Below are 9,601 nucleotides of genomic sequence, written 5' to 3' on the forward strand. Positions count from 1 at the left end.
GGTGTGGGTTTGAACGGTAATAGAAGATCACATGCATGTTTTAATGAATCCACATGGGGTGACCAGATGAATAAATAACTGGATGAATGAATGGGTAAAGAGGTGCCACCAAGCCCCCACTCTCAGGTGGCCTGGAATCTTTAGGAATCTACACAATTGGTCTGTTCTCTTTGATTCCTCTCCCAGTGTCCTTTGGAGATAAGAATCTAGGCCCTACAGAACTTCCTCTTTGTGACCATCCTGTGGATGACACCTTTGACCTCCTTGTTCCACAAGCTGTAGATAAGTGGGTTCAACATGGGGATGACTGCAGTGTAAAACACCGACACCACTTCATTGAGATCCAGGGAGAAACTTGCACTAGGCCACAAGCAAATGAAGACAAGAGTACCATACAGGATGGAGATGGCCATCAGGTGAGACGAGCAGGTGGAAAAGGCCTTGTGCCTCCCCTCGGCAGAGTGGATCTTCAGGATGGCGATGAGGATGCAGACATAGGAGACCAGGATGATCAGACCACTGAAGACTCCCATGGCTCCTGACACCACAAAGACGACTAACTTGTTGAGCCTGGTGTCAGTGCACATGAGGGAAAGCAGGGGGGACATATCACAGAAGAAATGATTGATGACATTGAGGCCACAAAAAGGAAGGCAAAATGCATTTGTTGTGTGCATCATAGTGTTCACGAACCCAATGGCATAGGGACCAGCCACCAGCTGGATACAGAATCTCCAGGACATGGCAACTGAATACAATAATGGGTTGCAGATGGCAATATAGTGGTCGTAGGCCATGGACGCCAGGAGAAAACACTGCCACCACAAAGAACCCAAAGAACCACTGCTGCAAAGCACAGCCCAGGAAGGAGATGGCCTTCCTCTTCACAAAGAAGTCGGTGAGCGTCTTGAGGCTCATGGCTGAGGAGAAGCACATGTCCACAAAGGACAGGTGGCTGAGGAAAAAGCACATGAGTGTGTGAAGGCAGGCATCGATCTGTATCATAAAACCGTCCCCAAGTTTCCGGTTAGGTTGATGACGTAGAAACTCAGAAAGAGCAGGAAGAGAAGCACCTGCAGTTGGGGTTGTAATTCAAACCTCTGAAAATGAGCTCAGTGACCCGCGTGTAGTTTTCACTGGCCATGACCGATGCTGGTTTCCATCACGGAGAGTAGACGCATCACAACAGATTGGGTGGACGTACTTTCAAAAGGAGGACACAGGAGAACATTGGAGAGGATATGACTTAGCTACACACTATGGCTAAGGAAATACAGGCAAGATAGAAGCCAGCGCAAAAGATCAGACCTGAAGCTACAATATTTTAAGACTCTATAGAACCCTGTCAACATATGGATGAGAAAACACCAGCCTAAAAGCTCGAGTTCCTGTAACTAACCGATAGCAGAGATAGTTCCAGAATAAACACTCAGTAACTGCAGCTTCAGTGAGTTCACCAGTTGGACGCACACCTGGTGAAGGGATGCAGGAGAATGGAAATGAGGCAAGCTGGAGAAGAAGGAGCACCCACTCCGTTTCAGGCTGAATGCTGTGCACTTGGTGATTATACAACCCAAGGCTAAGTGTATGTCCTTCATTGGCCCGGGAATCTACCTGTCTGACCCTGGGAACACTGACTTTTCTTCACCTCTGGGGCAGGATTAATAATAGTAACAACTATGTTGTAAATTGTTGTGAGGATTAAATGAGATAATGCATGCAAAGCATGTAGCAGCATCTTATTAAGAACCGAGTTAAGTGCAGAATAATTGTTTATATTTTTCCCTTATGTAGTCCCATTAATAATCTTGAAAACTAAATATCATTATTTCACCTTATTTTTTAATGCTATCTTTGATTTTTAATTTTATCATTTTTTTATTTATTTTACTTTGATGGGGGAGGTAATTAAGTTTAGTAATTAATTAACTTCATTTTTTATTTATTTTTTTAATGGAGGTAGTGAGGATTGAGCCCAGGACCTTGTGCATGCTAAGCACACACTCTACCACTGAGCTTTACCCTCCCCCCATTATTTCACTTTACATAAGAGGATGACTGAAGATCAAGGCATGCTCATAATGCTAGCAAATGGCAGAAATGGGCTTAGAACATATATTGGTCAAAACTGACTGTGCCCTTTCCTTTTTCACACTGTGGAAATGTTTCCTGTGTCTTCACAGATCCTTTCATCTCAAAGAGATTCAAAATTCATTGCAGTATAAGTACAGGCAATGCATTTTTGGCTTCCGAATCCTGGTGTTAGGTTCTATCCACTGGTCATTGGTAGGAAGGCCACTGGATAATAGAGTGTCAAGCTTAATATCCCCTTTATGGAAACAGTATAGGGAAGAAGCTGGGAAAAGGGGCTAACTTGTACCACCTCTATATCATACATATGTCCTTTTTCACCCACTATAAGGGTAACCTTGGTTACATCAGCTGATCTCTTTGAACCTGAGTTGCTGCATTCATTCAGTGTGGCTAAAACCTTGATCTCCCAGAATTCTCATCCACTTAGAATGAGAGGGTTGATGAGTGCTCAGAAAACTTCTTACACTTTACCTTTAACTTTTTTTTTACTAGTCCATGAACATTGGAATTCAACAGCAGCCTTATGCTAGACAGTTCCCTTCACTTCTCTAACTTGAAATTGATCATTTGACTTTAGCAAGGCCTCCTCTGAGGGCAACTACTACAGCTAATATGCCATCCTTCACTTCAGGGGAATTAAAGAAAAAGATGGATTAGCCAGTCACACTGTCCACCCATCACACGCACCTCTTGCTCAAGTCTCTTCAAGAGTCTGACAGCTCCTCCAGGATCAGCCACTATTGTCAGTGCTATTTCTCAGTCTTCCACTTGACAACTGCCCAGAGGTCCTCAATGCTTCCTTGTCAGTCTTGGTTCCTAAGCCTGCCCAAGCCTTCCATGCACATTTTAATGTCTCTGTTTTTCTTTGTCGCTTGGTGCTTAGGATAGAATGCAGTGCTCCATACGGGGTGGGGGACACAATCAGACCTCAGGTCTGGAGCCCAAGGATAATATCAGCACAGCCCATGACAGCCTTGTCTGAGCAAGGACATCATCTGGTGGTTTAGATCGGGCTGTGAGCTGAATTCAGTGCTGCCTTCCCCCCGACCTGCTGCTGCAGTGTCCCTGTCCCATTTCATACTTACTGATTATACTTTGACCCAGTTACAGAACCTAAACCTGTTTCCCCATGTCATCCCTCCTGAGACCTTCCTCAGTCATCAAATAATGGTGAGGATCACGCTGATCTTGACCAGGAACCACAAAGATCACTTATTTCAATCCCACTTTCATTTGTGTTCTCCTAGCTTGCTAAACATGAGGCAGAAAGAAGAACAGATAATGTGCAGAAGGTCACAACTTACGCTGTAAAGGGCTCCCTCTTCTTTAAAGGTGGCATGAAGAACTAAAGCAAAAGCGAGCCAGTTTCCCAGGTTTCACCTTCCCTTGACGTGGCTACTTCCACACACACAAAAATGGGTCAGAATTTTCAATAGTCATTTAATTTTATTCTGTATTTTCTTCCAAAAAGAAAACATGGAAGACTCCACTGTAAGACATATTCAGCATCTTCATCAATTAGCTAAAAGCCCCCTGAACTAGTTGCATCATTTTGTCTTTCTTGTTGCTATGGAAGATGCTCGCTCCCCAAAGTGTACTATATCCTGGGGATGAGCTGCTAAGGGAAAGCCCAATTATAGTTTTGCTTCATAGCATAAGGAAGTCCCATGAGATCTATTTTCTGGTGATTTTATGTTTGTTTCTGCCTGGATATAGGCTCTCCATTTTCTCTAGTTCCAAGCTAAGCAAGGAGAGTCTATGGAATCCTTTGTAAATGAAAGTAGCAAAGATGATGGTGACACTAGAGGACATAGCTTTCCATGTCCTTCTTTCTTGTGCATTAATAGTTTGGGAACAAGGGCAAAGAATGTAGAAAATGGACTTTCCTCATACACAGCATTCACCACACATTGTGAAAGAAGCTCATTCTCCCGAGACTTTGTCCAAAACAGGTAAAGAGTTTTAGATGCATCAGGTAGTCTGTCAATTTCATTTGCTTAAAAAAATTTCACCTGAAGCTCTCTGCTCTGTTTCCACGTCCAGTGCACTGTTATCATCTTGGGATGTCCTTTAAACATAATTCTTCATGTGTGCATCAAGGGTAAAAACATGCATAGAAAAGATGGGTGTGTCTGTGCCTGAGCAAGAGGAACACGTGCTGTCAGTCAGCCTGAGCACTCAGAGAAGGTAAGCCATCAGTAATCGATCATGAAAAGCACCCCTAAGCCAGGACATAAAAACAGGAAACACAAAGCAGTGGCGCCATTTTTTTCCTCTCTTGCATTGGCCCACTCCCAATTCTCGGGGTGCATCACGCTCTTTATCTCCTGTTAGAAATTCATTATTTGGGGGGTGAATAAGAACCAAGGTAATTTTTATTCCCCTACTTTCATTAACAGAAGGACCAGGCAAGGATTGCCTTAAATTCCAGGGCTCACAGCTGGAAACTCAGATGTTTCAGATCATTTAGACTGATTAACCACATTGGCAGAAATGACACTTGGCAGCAGACAGTAGAGGAGTCATCTGTGGCAGGAAATCTGTTTAGTGAAGATGTTGAAGCATTTATACTAATTAGTCTTTTATTATCTTAATACTGACCACTGCTTCATAAAATGTTTATCTATATTTATACAGGTGCCACCCAGATGAAAATGTAAGTATTTTTTTCTTGTACCATGGGAGAGAATTACAGTGGACACCCAGGGATTTATGGAAATACAGTTTAAGAAATAAGAACTTAACCAATAAAGTGCTATGAAAAGTATTTCTCAAATGAGAATTGTCAGAGTGAGGAATGTCGGGGAAAAGAAACCGCAGATTGAATGAACTGACTCCCATTGACAATTTATATAGAAAATTTCCATTGACAAATTACCAGATTTTTATATGGATTTTTTTCAAATTTATATTTCATTGAAAAACTAGATGATCAATGTACATAAAACATTTCATTAGTAAATACACTGGGAAAAATTCCAAAAGTGGTAAGTGGGGCATAAAGTTACAGGCATACTGACCTAAAAGTAAAAGACACTGTAGAACAGTAAGAGTTAGAACTGGGTGATACTGGGACCTAAGCAGAAGACTGAATAAAACAGGTAGCATTAAGATATCATACAGATGACAAGGGAGACAGTGGATGAAGGTGCTTGAGAACAAAGCAGGATTTATCTGACGTCTGTGTCTGCCATTTCCTGTGAGGCTTCAGGAAGTCACTGCCCTTTAAGGACCCTAAGTTTTCCTTGTCTCTTGAATGAGGATAATTCCTACCTTACAGAGTTATCTCAAAATCATTTTTATAGGACTTACAACACCACTTGCTACTTAAGAATTTTACATCACCTCTTCTTAAAGAGTGTTTTAATAGCTCAACTGACAGTAGCATTTTACAATTACCATTATTAATATTCAAGTATTATTTCATGAAGAAAAAATGATTGCTCTTTAGGTATTTAAAATTCCTGAGTAATTAGATTAAAATACAAGTATGCAAAACCATAAAACATAAAAATAAATATTTGCCAAACACTCCAATCTATGGTCAATATGTATTTAAAGATGAAAATAGTAATAAAATATTTTTAAAATACATAATTTTATTTTTTAAATTTGCAAAGTATAGACTAGAAAATATTTGTAGCTAATGTTAAAAAGTCTGTTATTATCATTATGGTGATGTAAGGAATTATAAGAATGTTGATGGAGTAAAAATCTCTGAACCATGTGTTTCCAGAAAAAGAGTGCCATAATTCCGTTATGTGTAATAAGAAAATCATTTTCCTCCTTTATGCTTTTGTTTCGCAAAATAAGAAAATGAAAACCACAATGTTAGAAGAGATGAGGGATTTTAAATTTTTATGTGCCATGAACTTTAAAGAATCTTTAAGACATTTCTTTTCCTGTACAGAGGTCCAAACACACAAAACTTGTATACAATTTCACAGCCCTTCACAATTAACTCTTAGACTTTCAAAAGCTTTTTTCCAAGCCTACTATTTTCACAATTCTTTTGATTACAAAAAGAAACATTAGTGGACAATTTCAGTGTGATTGACACGCTGATGCTGCCACCTAGTGGCACAGTTTAACAACATCTTAAAAAGGAATGACGTCAGTCATTGCACATGAAATAGTGCTTACTCTTTATTTGAACAAGTCTATACTCACAGTAGATCGTGTTAATAGGAGATGAATAAAGAGCAGAAGGGGGGCAGCTAATTAAGAATGTGAAATAGTGCATTTCATGGTGCTGAAAGTATAACAAACTTTAACAAACTTTGACCTTCATGTTCAAAAATAATACTAAATATTTAAAACTAGGTTTTTAAGAATTTAGAGAATAAGGTCATTTTGAGGGGACCTTTATTAACATGAAATTGGAACCGGACTAATACCAGCCTTAAAAATTAATGATGTTTTTCATTAAAAAGTCTACAAACAATAAATGCTGGAAAGGGTGTGGAGAAGAGGGAACCCTCCTACACTGTTGGTGAGAATGTAAACTGGTGTAACCATTATGGAAAACAGTATGGAGGTTCCTTAAAAAAATAAAAATAGACTTACTATATGATCCAGCAATCCCACTCCTGGGCATATACCCAGAGAAAACTAATTCTGAAAGACACATGCCTCCTAACGTTCAGAGTTATTTACAACAACCAAGACATGAAAACAATCTAGATGTTCATCGACAGATGACTGGATAAAGATGTGGTTTATATCTACAATGTAGTACTACTCAGCCATAAAAAGCAATGAAATAACGCATTTGCAGCACCATGGATGGCTTTAGCAGTCATCATTCTAAGTGAAGGAGTCAGACAAAGACAAATGTCATAATAGACAAACAACAAGGACCTACTGTCTTTATAGCACAGGGAACCATATTCAATTTCTTATAATGAGCATAATAGAATAGAAACTGAATATATATATATATAACTGAATTGCTTTGCTGTATACCTGAAACTAACATTGTAAATCGGCTACACTTTAATAAAAAGAATAATAAAAATTATGATGTTTTATCACATTCCCTCCAAAATGACCTCAAATAGATTTAACAAACTTCTAGTGAATAACATCTTTGGTGTCACATATTGTCCTAGACCCCGATGATAAAGAAGTAGTGTTTACCCGGGACATGTGATAAGAGAGGATTCTTCTCTTTCTAGGCTACTAAAATTTTACCAAATTAATCAGGAGCAGATGGTGTCCTATGCCTTCCTAAAATTTATAAATATGATCATATGGAATTTTTATTAACCTAAAAAATCAAGAAGAAGAATAGAAATATCAGTCACAATGTCTTGGATGTTTATCTATAAAGTCTTACCTAATGTTATATTAATACAGTGGCCTACATAATGTTATCCCCATCTCATAGATGACTACAAGAAATGTTTTGTTTAAAGTATCTGTAATGTTAGATATTGATTCTTACTTTGAATTTTGCAATATCGCATCCTAAACATAATTGCGACATTCCCATTTAAATTCACTCTCCTTCTCTCTCCCTCTTTCTCTCTCTCTCTCACACACACACACCCAAGCATATTAAAAATAAATTTTATTTTCATAGTCTTTCTCGTGTTGGTAGGGGATAGGAAAGTGTGAAAATGGTCTCTTTCTTGTTCCAGAACATCTTCTTTAAATATTTCTCTCTCTTTCCTCAAAGTTCCATTTCAAATATGTTTATCTGCCTGACCAGATCTCCTGTTTCCCTTCTTTGGCAACAGAACCACTCTTTATCATAGAAAACTTGTCCTTCCCATACCTGGTGGGGCTGTCAATCATGAGACCCCGCATTCCCCAAACCACAGAGGTAAGCACTTTGTCCAGTAGGGGAAGTCAGTGAGGGAACCCCAACACTCTGGACACGGCCACCAGATCAGTAAGCAAGAACTGAGCCAAACTCATAGCATTGGTTTCTCTTGAAGGGTGTCAGATGGACTATCTTTTGAATTTAATTATCTTTTAATGCACTAAACCTAACAATCAAGCCAAGAGTCAACCAAGGTGCAGTGTGGATGCTCCGTTCCCACTCTGTCTTCATTTGTGTCCATTTGAGTTAGGATTTCCTATTCCTGTGACAGAAAACTCAAAATAACAGTAACTGTTAAAAAATATTTAATATTTAAAGGGATTTATTTTCTCTGTCATAAAATATATCTAGAGGTAGCCAACATAGGGCTGATATGGCTGATATACAATATCAGGAACACCAAAGTTTCTTCATGGTCCCAGATGACTGCTTAAGGTCCAGCCATTAAAGCTGCTTTCCAGGTCACACAGTATAGCTTGTCCTAGTGGAGTCTCCAGACATTGTGAGATGAATAAAATCTAAGACTCTGTGACCCACATTTGTGCTCTCATCACCCCAGCTCCCCAGGGCTGTAAGAGTCAAGCATTATGGGAGAAGGATGCTGGACTGTGACTTGGATCAATTACGGAGCTGAGACTCAGAGTGGCCACTGGATAACCATAAATGAATTCCCTAGCATTACCATTATGTAACTGTCCTTCTCCCAGATTACTCCAGAGGTGTCCAGCATCACTCACTCATCCCAAGGGTGCGTGGGGCTACAAAGCTCCCTGTGGGCCTCAGGCTCAACCAGAGCTACCTGGATTCCAAAAACTCAGGTGTAGTAGGATATGGATCTTTTATTTTTAATGTTGAATATTTTTCCTAGTCCAATATCATAATTAAAAGAGATCAGAATTGTGAGTGTATCTTATAGCATCAAATTTAGATACTAGAAGTTCAACTGCCAAAAAAGAAATATTCACTGGGTGTTGAGGCAGGGAGAAAGGAGGAAGTGTTCTAGTACCTTTCTTGGGTGCAGAGATCCAATAACTAGGTTTGAGGGCATGTCTGGGGTTCAAAGTCAGGATGAAGTGCAGTCTCCTGGAAGCAGAATTTGACTTGCTGAGCATGGGGTTTGAACTTTGACTCTTTTCCTGGGAAAGGAGGGAACAAGCTGGCACCCAGATTACAAAAGCAAATTCTGACAGGCAGCCACGCCTCTGCCCAGCTACTGAGAAGCACTGCTAAGTGGCCTAGAAGCACAGGAACATTCCCAATCCATTTCATTTGCATAGCTCTTTTTTCTTTTTTTCCATTTCCTGGATATGAACTTAGATCTTAGCAAAAAAACATCTTTATAGTTATTCCTTTTGGTGATAGGACTTCCATGTTAGAAACCACACTCTTTTAAGAAAGCCAGGAAAACAGGAAAGACTAAGTCATAGACAGAGAAGTGATCCCTATGTGGCGTAGAGATAATTTATGATAAAAGCAAGGGTGGAGGGCTGCGCCCTCCAGCAGCTCAGTGGATTCTCACAATAGCAGCAAAGAAGTAGAGACTATCCAGACAGTTAGACCACTGATGTGTGCGATCACTCCAGGACAATCAAAAAGCAACAATCTGGATGCTGGGAACCCTGGATTAAGGGTTCACTTTACTACTTTATTATTCTATATGGGTAAAAATTCTATCATAAG

The 9,601-nt window shown here is 39.7% G+C and overlaps 1 pseudogene; it reads right to left on the reverse strand.

The window, feature by feature from the left end:
- Positions 1–206: 206 nt before the first annotated feature.
- LOC140694180 (olfactory receptor 5G9-like) lies at positions 207–1,144 on the reverse strand (annotated as a pseudogene).
- Between the last annotated feature and the right edge of the window lie 8,457 nt (positions 1,145–9,601).

This window comes from Vicugna pacos, unplaced genomic scaffold (genome assembly GCF_048564905.1).
Source record: "Vicugna pacos unplaced genomic scaffold, VicPac4 scaffold_20, whole genome shotgun sequence".
Lineage (NCBI taxonomy): Eukaryota > Metazoa > Chordata > Mammalia > Artiodactyla > Camelidae > Vicugna > Vicugna pacos.